Genomic DNA, 13,231 nt, shown 5'->3' with positions numbered 1-13,231 from the left:
TGTGCGCAACACTAAGGTTCGCTCCCCACTTCCTCCCAGCATCGTCATCGTTAGGGACCATATTGTATATATGCATACACGTGCATATGTGTGTGTATATATATATATATACACACACACATATACAGTGGGGGGAAAAAAGTATTTAGTCAGCCACCAATTGTGCAAGTTCTCCCACTTAAATAGATGAGCGAGGCCTGTAATTGACATCTTAGGTAGACCTCAACTATGAGAGACAAAATGAGAAAACAAATCCTGAAAATCACATTGTCTGATTCGGAAAGATTTTTTTTTTAAATTTTGGTGGAAAATAAGTATTTGGTCACTTACAAACAAGCAAGATTTCTGGCTCTCACAGACCTGTAACTTCTTTAAGAGGCTCCTCTATCCTCCACTCATTACCTGTAGTACTGGCATCTGTTTGAACTTGTTATTAGTATAAAAGACACCTGTCCGCAACCTCAAACAGTCACACTCCAAACTCCACTATGGTGAAGACCAAAGAGCTGTCGAAGGACACCAGAAACAAAATTGTAGCCCTGCGCCAGGCTGGGAAGACTGAATCTGCAATAGGCAAGCAGCTTGGTGTGAAGAAATCAACTGTGGGAGCAATAATTAGAAAATGGAAGACATACAAGACCACTGATAATCTACCTCGAGCTGGGGCTCCACACAAGATCTCAACCCGTGGGGTCAAAATGATCTCAAGAACGGTGAGCAAAAATCCCGGAACCACACGGGGGGACCTAGTGAATGATCTGCAGAGAGCTGGGACCAACATTACACAGGCTACCATAAGTAACACACTACGCCGCCAGGGACTCAAACCCTGCAGTGCCAGGGGTCTGGTTGCAACAGTAATAGGAATATTACGTCTGAGAGCAAGTGGGAGGTTTCTCTGTCAGGAGCCCTAAGCATGCAACACCGCCCGCCCAGACCTGGGAGGGGAGAAATCTGCCCTTATAAACTGGGTCTGGGGCGGGATTAGGACAGTCAGAGCCTGGAGACAGTTCCAGACACAGGGAAAGTGTCAGCAAGGAGCTCTGTAGGAGCAGGAGCGAGTGCCAGGGGCTGGAAGCTAGATAGCTCGCCCTGGCTGAAGACATTAAGACCGGACACGGAGTCCGAGGCTGTGGGGACATCCAGGTCCAGCAGCAGAATCCAACCAGCACGAGATTCCATGTCCTCTGGCCAGAGAAGCCCGGAGGCACGGTCACAAGCAAGGGACCAGCACCGCCATCGTGAAGCGGAGGCTAACAGAAGGCCCCAAGTCACCGGCCGTACGGGTGAGCACCACACGGTATACTCAGGGACGTGGGCTACTTCTACCCGCACACAGCAAGGTAGCCAGGAAAGAGTACAGATAGACGGGGAGGCCTACAACTCCACCTGGCCAGGGGAGATCCTGCTAGCTCTCAGACTGACCAGGCCTCTACTGCTAGCCAGTACTCCCGGGAGGGTCTGCTTTATAACATCAGTAAAGACCCTGAACTGCACTGCACGGACTCTGAGTTATTCCTGCTGCGCTCGTGCACCATCACTCCCATCATCCACACTAACGGCCCTGAGGCTATACTCCTCCCGTGGGGAGTCATCCCATTCTTAGCTGCACACACAACACCGGCCTCAGCGGTCTGCCTTGCAGCGGCGGTCCCCACTGACCGCAATGCACGGGTGGCGTAGTCGGACTATTATCTCACTAATAAGACTGCCACTGAATTGACCACCCTGGGCACGGACCGGGTCAGCGCCACGGAGACTACAACCCCCAGCGATCCGGCTCCGGGTATTCCCTGCACAACACAGGCCCAGGGGGCGCGTCACCAGACGTGTCCCCCTGCTTAAGCCATTACAAGTCCGGGCCCGTCTGAAGTTGCCAGAGAGCATTTGGATGATCCAGAAGAGTATTGGGAGAATGTCATATGGTCAGATGAAACCAAAGTAGAACTGTTTGGTAGAAACACAAATCATCGTGTTTGGAGGAGAAAGAATGCCGAGTTGCATCCAAAGAACACCATACCTACTGTGAAGCATGGGGGTGACAACATCATGCTTTTGGGCTGTTTCTCTACCAAGGGACCAGTACGACTGATCCGTGTACATGAAAGAATGAATGGGGCCATATATCGTGAGATTTTGAGTGAAAACCTCCTTCCATCAGCAAGGGCATTGAAGATGAAACGTGGCTGGGTCTTTAAGCATGACAATGATCCCAAGCACACCGCCAGGGCAACGAAGGAGTGGCTTCGTAAGAAGCATTTCAAGGTCATGGAGTGGCCTAGCCAGTCTCCAGATCTAAACCCTATAGAAAACCTTTGGAGGGAGTTGAAAGTCTTTGTTGCCCAGCAACAGCCCCAAAACATCACTGATCTAGAGGAGATCTGCATGGAGGAATGGGCCAACATACCAGCAACAGTGTGTGCCAACCTTGTGAAGACTTACAGAAAACGTTTGACCTCTGTCATTGCCAACAAAGGATATATAACACAGTATTGAGATGAACTTTTGTAGGTGACCAAATACTTATTTTCCACCAAAATTTAAAAAAAAAATCTTTCCAAATCAGACTGATTTTCAGGATTTGCTTTCTCATTTTGACTCTCATAGTTGAGGTCTACCTACGATGTCAATTACAGGCCTCTCTCATCTTTTTAAGTGGGAGAACTTGCACAACTGGTGACTGACTAAATACTTTTTTTCCCCACTGTATATGTACATACAACCCCTGGCAAAAATTATGGAATCATCGGGCTCGGAGGGTGTTCATTCAGTTGTTTAATGTTGTTGAAAAAAAGCAGATCACAGACATGGCACAAAACTAAAGTCATTTCAAATGGCAACTTTAGGGCTTTAAGAAACAGTAAAAGAAATCAAGATAAAAAATGTGGTACTCAGTAAGGGTAATTTTTTTCAGACCAAGCAGATGGAAAAAAAATATAGAATCACTCAATTCTGAGGAAAAAATTATGGAATCACCCTGTAAATTTTCATTTCCAAAACTAACACCTGCATCAAATTAGATCTGCTCGTTAGTCTGCATCTAAAAAGGAGTGATCACACCTTGGAGAGCTGTTGCACCAAGTGGACTGACATGAATCATGGCTCCAACACGAGAGATGTCAATTGAAACAAAGGGGAGGACTATCAAACTCTTAAAAGAAGGTAAATCATCACGCAATGTTGCAAAAGATGTTGGTTGTTCACAGTCAGCTGTGTCTAAAATCTGGACCAAATACAAACAACATTGGAAGGTTGCTAAAGGCAAACATACTGGTAGACCAAGGAAGACATCAAAGCGTCAAGACCGGAAACTTAAAGCAATATGTCTCCAAAACAGGAAATGCACAACAAAAACAAATGAGGATCTGCTCTTTTTCAACAACATTAAACAACTGAACGAACATCCTCTGAGCTCGGTGATTCCATAATTTTTGCCAGGGGGTGTGTGTATGTATATGTATATAAATATGTAGATAGATAGATAGATAGATAGATAGATAGAGATATATATATATATATATATATAGATATATATACATACACCAGCCTCAGAAATCGCAGGTTAACAGCAGTTCAGATTAGAGACCAGGTCAATGCCACATAGTTCTAGCAGCAGACACATCTCTACAACAACTGTTAAGAGGAGACTTTGTGCAGCAGGCCTTCATGGTAAAATAGCTGCTAGAAAACCACTGCTAAGGACAGGCAACAAGCACTCAAATAGCACATCCTAGATCTGAATAAATGAAATATTCTCATTGAAAACTTTGTTCTGTACAAAGTTGAATGAGCTGTCAACAAACAAAATCACACAAAAATAATCAATGGAAATCAAATTTATTAACCAATGGAGGCCTGGATTTGGAGTCACCCCCCCAACACCGTGCAGGACGCTTGGCATTTGCCACAGAACACCAGGATTCGCAAAGTCGCCACTGGCGCCCTGTGCTCTTCACAGATGAAAGCAGGTTCACACTGAGCACATGTGACAGATGTGACAAGAGTCTGGAGTCGCAGTGGAGAGTGATCTGCTGCCTGCAACATCCTTCAGCATGACCGGTTTGGCAGTGGGTTAATAATGGTGTGGGGTGGCATTTCTTTGGAGGGCCGCACAGCCCTCCATTTGCTCGCCAGAGGTAGCCTGACCGCCATTAGGTACCGAGATGAGATCCTCAGACCCCTTGTGAGATCATATGCTGGTGCGGTTGGCCCTGGGTTCCTCCTAATACAGGACAATGCCAGACCTCATGTGGCTGGGGTGTGTCAGCAGTTCCTGCAAGATGAAGGCATTGAAGCTATGGACTGGCCCGCCGGTTCCCCAGACCTGAATCCGATTGAGCACATCTGGGACATCAAGTCTCGCCCCATCCACCAACGTCACGTTGCACCACAGGCTGTCCAGGAGTTGGCGGATGCTTTAGTCCAGGTCTGGGAGGAGATCCCACAGGAGACCATCCGCAACCTCATCAGGTGCATGCCCAGGCGTTGTAGGGAGGTCATACAGGCACGTGGAGGCCACACACAATACTGAGCCTCATTTTGCCTTGTTTTAAGGACATTACATCAAAGTTGGATCAGCCTGTAGTGTGTTTTTCCACTTTAATTTTAGGGGTGGCTCCAAATCCAGGCCTCCATTGGTTAATAAATTTGATTTCCATTGATGATTTTTGTGTGATTTTGTTGTCAGCACATTCAACTTTGTGCAGAACAAAGTATTCAATGAGAATATCTCATTCATTTAGATCTAGGATGTGTTATTTGAGTGTTCCCTTTATTTTTTTGAGCAGTATATATATATATATATATATATATATACACACACACATACACACTTTAAATTGTCCGGTCTAAAACAACAAGTCTGCAGTCACTCTATGAGACTGTAGACTTGTGAATCCTCACAGTGCACCCACTGTGCGCTGTGAGGATTTTGCGGTGTCAGCGCATACTCAAGGCCAGAATCCAAGTAAACGTTTTCTGGCGTGCTCAATGCAAGTGTATTGCATGAGGCCGAAAACAGACTAGTCAGATTCTGGCCGGGATTATGTATATCACATACTTGTGGTGACGCGACTGCTGTTCCCAGCACTGACAATGAAGAATCCTTACAGTGCATGCGTTGTGAGAATTTACAAGTTTACAGTCATATAGCGTAAATGCATACATGTCGTTTTAAACTGGACAACCCCTTTATAGGTGACATCTAATATACCCATACTGCCTGTTGTCACTTTTGCATATATGTCTACCACAACAATTTATCTCAGTTAGTGAACAAAACATGATTCTCACATTTTGTAAACAGATGAATGTTCTATCCATTTTATTAGTTATAGGATCTCTTTAAAATAGCAGATTTGGCATTTTGAGAAGAGACAAACATTTGTAGGGTTCTTATGTCCACTGAAATCTTCATTGTAGATTTGATATAATTTTATACTGCATTTTATGCATCCCTGTGGAACATGTATATGCTGCATATTACACATTCCAGTACACACGAGTCATTAAGGATCCATTAACATTCCCTGGCTTGGGACCTCACATCAGCCTACTTTATTCTTAATTGCTTTTTAATGAGCTATGAGAGCCAGACCACATGTAGAATGGGGACTGTGCATTCAAATAAGCAGTAATACAAGTCTTATGTATGGGTACATTTTACTAAGTACTAACAATAACTTTCCAAGATCCCTATTGTTAAATTCTGTATGAACAGATGTAAAGATCATAATTTATCAGAAATAATTGTGCATCTGATGTTATGTAGGCCATAGTCGAGACACATTAGGGAAAGAAACAAGTCAATGAAAAATTCTAAAAAAAAATACTACTGCCCCCGGAAGAAGCAAGTGAGGCGAAACGTGCGTCGGAGTGGAGGGACACATAGCCTGTCCTATCCGTAGCAGCAGTGATTTCCCTATTGAAGGTAACCATATCATCTATATTGAGCATAACATTACTGATAGGGGCAATAGAGCTGTTGGGATAATATTCTTATGTTTACACCTTGGCCAACTTAGACTTCAGTGAGAGGGTTTTTGTATTCATGTGCACTGGCATTATAGTATTCCCCAGTTTTTCATATGCTTTGCTATTTGGTCTATATTGATGGTTTTGCATACAGGCAATTCTAAGTGTCCCTCAATTAGAGGTACTCCATGTTTTATATAGTTTTTTTTAATTACGATACATTTTATATATCTATTTTCAATAAGCTTTGATATTTTAACATATTTCATAGATCTCTTCTTATCTCTCTAGGATTATAAAAGTATTTCAGGGAGTTGGTTTGTGTGCTGTAGCAAAGTGCTATTTATTATGAGAGTTTCACTTCTCTATGACAAGTTCAACATTAATGACTAATAAAAGAAAGGGGTAAAAAAAAATATTAGTGTGAAAAGGCCAAGTGTAATGATACTGTGCTGGTGTAAAGAATGATCAGCTCTGGCGTTGCATGGCTGTTGTACTATCCTGACTAAAAAGCCAAGAGACAGCGATATATTTCTTAGCTTAGCGTCACCTCCCTGTCACATGGTTCTAACGCTGGTGCCAAAACGTCACCATCACCAATGCTATTGTCTGATCGTATCTGCACCTAATAGTATCCTCAGTCAGTGCTTCCCCAGTCACAGGTAAAGGTCTCATTCAAATGTGTGTTGTTTTTTTTTTCCTATGTGAAAAAATAGACGAGTTTCAGTGTTTTGAAAACCAGATGTCTGAATGAGATCTATGAGTCACTGGTGTATCATATGGTAGTGGTCATAATAGTCAGCCCTGGGTACAAATTTGTTAGTGGTGGGACCATTGCATGGGCAAAACTCCACCCAGCGGTGGCAGGTCAATTGTGAAACATAATTGTTATGGAGGAGGAGAGAGGAGTGTCAGTAGGATGTGGACCACTGTACCCGAATTGTTTCTTGCAGTCATATACTGTGGTTTCAGTTGGCTTATTACCATCCCAATACTTAAATTAATTGGCTGCTAACAAACAGGCAATCCCTACATGTGTCACAGCTGTGTAACAGCCACGACACATGCAGCCGTGGCGGCTGAAACTGAAATGCCGAGCACGCCGAAACTACTCTGCGAGTACCCGAGCGTGCTCGTTTAAAGGGTTAAACGAGCGTGCTCGGTCATCACTATTGGCTGCAACACGATTGCAGGCACATTGCATTTTTTTGCTGCAGTAGAATTGCAACGTTTTTGAAGTGATTTTTGAAAATCGCTACAAAACAATGTATCAAAAAAAAATGCAGACTCTGGCATTCATTTGCTAGTTAGACTTATTTGGACATTCATGTTTCAATAAGCAGAAGATGATCATGTGTTATATGATCCACCCAAAGACTGACCTGGCAAATTGAATTGATATTTCACACAAGTCAGATTCATGAAGGTCTCACCCATGGGACTGCACAGATCCTGGGAACAGATGTTCTGGGTCCCTATTCTTCACATGTATGCTTAGTCACACTGATCATCACAGTCTACGGGAGATACAGAAACATTTAGACCTTATCTTAGTACAGTATGGTGTTCTCAAATCTACAGCAATACATGACGAACTCAACACTGCTACACCAATGTAATGAGCCACAGAACCGCCAAGACTTTAGAAGTCAATACAAGGTAAAAATAATCCGGTCTATAACTATCACATTAAGGGGGTTTATCAAAGCAGATTAATGACCGGCACAAAGAAGAAAACTGTGCACAAAGCAGACTAAGATCCTCAGTCTTGAAGTATCTTGACCACCAGTAGTTTATCTCTTTTTTTATAGTCTTGGACCATTCGGATATATGGAAGTATCCCCCAGTGATATCACTCAGCTGCTGTTTCACTGTACTATGAAGTGATGTAAGTGTGACTAAGCCCCGGACAGATGTCTGCCGAGAGCCGAGCACAGAGGATATAACTGCCGCACAACGCTCATTTTCACTTTCTGTATCTGGAAATTGAACAAAATGTTGTCTTAAACCTTGTGTGGTCGTCTATAAACATAAGACGGATGATTTTCTATAGATCATCGTAAAAACTAAACTAAGCAGGCACTTCTCTACGTAAGAAGTTGTTGACCATTAGAAAAGAAACAATGTTCTAAAAAAACAAAGAATGGCAACAACAAAAGAACACTAATAACAACAAGCACACATACTGGTAATGACATCTAAAGTCTTCTCAGACATAGCGTGGAAGCTAACGAAAGTACACACACCCTCAGCTACTATACGGTTACTGAAGAACTCGTCTCATCTTAAGACACATGCCGAGAAACCATCCTCTACACATAAAATAAAGGGTGATGGAAGCCAGTGTCAGAAAAGTGAGACTTACCCCCAGATCTTGGACTATATCCACTTTCTAGGCAGCCCCAATGCTCCTCTCCCACAAAAGCCTCTTCTCTCCACTTCCAAATCAAAATTCCATCCCTGCTTTCTTGCAAGGAATGATGTCACACGAATGGGGGCTGGGATACACAAAAAGAGGGCAGCCCTGCCTTCAAGTCAGTTTATACAATGAGACCCTTCTAAAACTACTAAAAAAAAAGCAGTGTGTATGAGGGGCGGGGAAGGCAAAGGAAATCCAGGCCTCAGCTTTACATACACAAGCATGTTGTTCAAAGCTAGGTGACAGCGTCTGTCTATGTTATACCCTCTCCTGTGCTAAGCTATGGGAGCTTTCTGCAGATTTCAATTACAGATGTGAACTATAATGTGGAAATACCTAAGGCGCAGTCTAAAATATATATCCAAGAGGCAGAAGGGTGGAGGAAAGGAAGTTCAGCAAAATATTCTATTGTGATCGAGACTTTAGGAAGGATGTAGACCGTGCTTACTTATGCCTTTATCTAGATCTCGGTCATATCTATCTATCCTTCCATCCATCTTTAGGAACATTGCATAAATAACAGAAAATCATTGTTTGCACTTATAAAGTTGCAGTTGTCATATCACTGCGTACAACTAAGCAAATAACAAGAAATCCACAGTATTCTCTAGAGCTAATACAGATGCATCCTGTATGTTTGCATAGTAATAAATGACGGCCCAGAGCCTGTACCTGAACTTGCTCCTATAAAGAAGTATGTTAATGAGGTTGTCCACTACTAAACAGAATGCCCCCATTGATGTAAACAGTGGAAATTAGATTTTTTGTAAGTATCTTGCACTGTCAATCTTGCCTGTGAGCGGCGCTATCACTGGCTGCTCACAGGCATCACGTGACTCCGGCTGCAGCCGGCTCTGACATTCGCTGATGTCACGTCAAGTTCCGGCTGCAGCCAGGTGTGACCCAGTGACTCGCTCCCCCCAATTGATGGGCTGTCGGTGGCGTTTCACCGCCCAGCATCCACCGCACTTTCCATCGTCTCTGCATTCTTTGGGAAAGCGCGCGCTGGATGCTGGGTTGTAACACACGGGGAAACCCCGCCCACAGCCCATCAATCGGGGGGAGCGCGTCATTGGGTCACGGCCAGCTGCAGCCGGAACTTGCAGTGGATGTCAGAGCCGGGGGTCACGTGATGCTTGTGAGCGGTCAGCGATAGCGCCACACACAGGCAAGATTGACAGTGCAAGGTACTTACAAAAAAATCTTATTTCCACTGTTTACATCAATGGGGGCATTCTGTATAATAGTGAACAACCTCTTTAATACTTGAAGTGGCAGCAGATTGTTTGGCTACCAGATGTATTTTTCCCTCTGCTTATTTTAAAGGGAATATGTCGCCAGGTTTTTGCCATGTAATCTGAGAGCAGCATGATGTAAGGGCAAAGACCCTGATTCCAGCAATGTGTCACTTACTGGGCTGCTTAGTGTAATTTTGATAAAATCACTGTTTTATCAGCAGGAAATTATCTCTAGAGGACTAGTAAACCTGCTACCAGGTGGCCCTCCATAATCATGTGCTCTGTATAACCACACCTCCACCACTAATTGTAATCTTTGTGCCCATTTACAATGTAGACAGAAAGCGGTCAATCAGTGATGTGTACTGGTTATACGTGGCTCAGCATTCAGATAAATTCAAATCTGCAGCAGATCAAAACTACAGTGTTACACGCACGCCACTAGGTTCAGATAGGGCGAGACGGGTTTCATGAATTTGTTGGAATCCTGGGGGAACCATTACTCAGGATGACCATAGGCTGCAGCTTCTCTCAGGCACACGATAGATTCAGTTGCTGACCAGACACATCTGACAAGAGTCTTTTTCAACAGTTTAACAGTGGAATTTAATCTGAAGCATGGCCAGTGCAAGTCAGGGATATTACAGCAACAATCTTCATTACAGTACAGTCTCATAAAGCAGGCACAGTAACGTCAGACTCTTCAGTAGCATTATTCAGCACAGATTAGATCTCTTAGCATCACACTTTAATGCTTACACAACCACAGGCTTTTCCTTTGCAAGGACACAATAGTACACAGCATTCTTTATCCTGCATGGAGATGGAGGGTTTGATGAGGGAGATGATCCCTGTGACACAATTCATTCCAGTCCTTATCTTCCTGCCCGATAATACTCTGCACTGTTAGCTCAGGGAGTTTATCTGACCTGTGTTTAGTTTCTCTCCTGATCTGAATCCTATTCAGTTGCCTTCTGTCAGATCCAGATAACACACTACCTTTCTCTTTGGCTTCAGCCAGACTACAATAACAAGTTCCCCACAATCCCCCTGGGGCTGTGCTTAAACCCTCCCTGTCTCCTGTGACTGTGTTAATCCCTCTAGTTGCTGGATGCTTTGGAAGCAGCAGCACTACTTCTGCATGTCACAACAGGAAGCAACCCAGTAAATGACAACACTGAAATCAGTGTCTCTGTCCCTACACTATGCTACTCTCAGATGGAGTAGCAAAAAACTGGTGACAGATTTTCTTTAAAGAAAATAATTAAAATGGGGCAAGCACCAACCCTATCCTATTTTTTTTCTGCATATTCCAACATTTTAATGCAATCCACCAACAGTATAATGTATGGCAAACTTTCAACTATATTACAGGCGTACACAATAAATGTCTTCATAGGGCTCCGTTAGCCAGACAAAGTTCACAACAATTGGTTAGTATGTGGAGGAATATCATAGTAGACCATGCTAATCCATGCAATGGCATCCAGTAAAGAAACCTATGAATTAGGAATTGTATAATTATATACATTCCAATGCAGTTTATGGATGTCTCTGCTAAATGCATCCATTTAACATAAAGGTCATTAAGGAATCTTACATGGAGGTTATAAATGTGATGTGATCAAAGCCAATAGAATCTTTTCTTTGGAAAACATTGGATTTTGATGAATTTTTGCTGCGGTTTTTCCGTGTGTATTTTTTTGTGCGCAAAAATATTACTGTAGTAGCAAAATAAAGAGATTTCGAAAATCGTTTATTTTCTTTGCGTTTTTTGAGCTGTGATGTTGTTGTTTTTTTAAACTGCAGCATGTCAATTCTTTCAGCGTTTTTGCAGTTTTTCACAAATGCATAAAAAAATGCAATGAAAACGCATCAAAAATGCATCAAACACCTGTGTACTTTAGCTGCATTTTTCCTGCCAAGAGATGCATTTTTAGTGTAGAATAAAACAATGCTGCGTAAAGGTTCTCTGCAAAAGGTGAAAGCATATATTTAGTAGGGTGCTAAAACTTTTATTCCTCCCTGAGAAACCAAGCAGAGTGAAACTTCCTTAGTGCTTTGTATACCATAATCACTACTACAATCTGTATGCCAACATCTCCTACAGAGATACACAATGAAGCACTGAGAAAACAAATAAAACACACCTCTGTCTACCAGAACCTGGCATTCTCCAATACAATAACATTCATCAATCCAGACTATACAGATACTTGATCAACAGACCTGAATTTTTAGCACATCTTGTTCACTGTGACTGCTTCAGGTATACAGAACACATGGCACTGAGCCTTGTTAACCCCTTAACAAAAAACAATAGTTTTGCATGCACTGAAGCTTTGCTTTATGTTCCAGACAATTTGGTAGTATTTTTTTTTTCTTTCTGCGGAGACATGATACAATACTACTACATCTTGTTTTTACGCCTCATTAGTCAACTGATCAAAGTGGCCTACTATTACATAAGAGCTACTGAATCTAGCGCAGCTCGGATAGTATTATCAGCTGTCAAATGTCAGAAAGATTTCAATCCAGCTATAGATAACCAGATATGTAAAAGAAACTTTATGTAATTAATAAAAAATAGAATTAATAAGAAGAATGATAAAAATAGAAAACGTTGAACAAGCCTAAGAGTAATAAACACGTTGAAATGCTTTTAATGATTGCAAATTGTGGTGTTTACCTGTTCTGTATTTCTAACAAAGAAGGAAACATATCCCAAGGAAGCCTTTTATTGGCCAAATATTTTTTTCTCCTAGGGTTCAATGTTATATTATATTAAAAAAGTATGAAGTTGATGATATATATGACTCCTTCAAAGAGTTATCCACTACCCTTACAGCCCCTTCAAAAATAATATATTTCCCAATGTAAAATACAAATAACAGATACCTCCCGCACTGGTGACATTCCGGCAGTGTCAGTGTCGGGTCTCCCATGGCTTGAGTGACATTGTTATTCCAGGTGATTGAAGAAGCCAATCAGCGGTAGAAGCCCATTAGCGGCTGCTGATTGGTTGCAGGGCTCACCAATTTCACACAAGCCCCGGGAGACCTCGTGCCGACATAGTTGGAACAGTACCGGAGCGGGAAGGGAGTATAAAGTGTTTTTATTTTACACTGGGAAATATAGTATTTAAAAGGAATCTGTCAGTAGGATCAACCCTCCTAAGCTGTCTATATGGGCATGTGGGTCATAGGAAGCTGAAGAAAAGGATACAAGACATCAGATCGCAGATATCAAAGTATCATTCTCTTCAGCTTCCCATGACCTACATGCCCATGTAGGTGGCTTAGGAGAGTTGATCCTATTGACAGATTCCCTTTAGGAAGGGGTTGTAAGAATAGTGGCTGACAATTTAAGGATTACAACAATTGTTGAGAAATGCAAATTTCCTACTAATTTCCTACACTTGAGTCTTAATAACTAGAAGAATGCAACCAATGTATGCGCTCTCTGATAAACACGTTTCCTGTCCCAAGACTTGTAAAATTACAGTGTAGTTCCAGAAGGACTAAGTTGTATTGTGCTCTTATGTGTGGCAAAATAATGTAAGAACTTCAGGGTAGTAATTTTATTTAGAATGTATGACAGA

General features: G+C 42.4%; 1 protein-coding gene across 5 annotated transcripts in view; it reads right to left on the bottom strand.

Annotated features, from left to right (window-relative positions):
- Positions 1–13,231, bottom strand: part of LOC141198439 (PALM2-AKAP2 fusion protein-like) — a 179,589-nt gene that overhangs the window by 30,283 nt on the left and 136,075 nt on the right. Inside the window, exons 1-2 of one of the 5 annotated variants that reach the window (XM_073663072.1) lie at positions 8,339–8,679; positions 7,356–7,490 (exon numbers count right to left, since the gene is read on the bottom strand). The exons of 2 other annotated variants lie outside the window; for them this stretch is intronic. The gene's annotated coding sequence lies outside the window, so the exon portion shown is untranslated. Of the gene's footprint in view, positions 1–7,355; positions 7,491–8,338; positions 8,680–13,231 lie in introns of those variants that run through there. 2 more of the 5 variants (XM_073663159.1, XM_073663002.1) reach the window with 2 other exon arrangements.

The sequence above is a fragment of the Phyllobates terribilis genome, unplaced genomic scaffold (assembly GCF_046119375.1).
Source record: "Phyllobates terribilis strain yellow unplaced genomic scaffold, ASM4611937v1 Scaffold_1__5_contigs__length_1240528914, whole genome shotgun sequence".
Classification (NCBI taxonomy): Eukaryota; Metazoa; Chordata; class Amphibia; order Anura; family Dendrobatidae; genus Phyllobates; species Phyllobates terribilis.
Note: the sequence above shows the minus strand (reverse complement) of the source record. Positions and strands in the feature narration are given on the sequence as shown.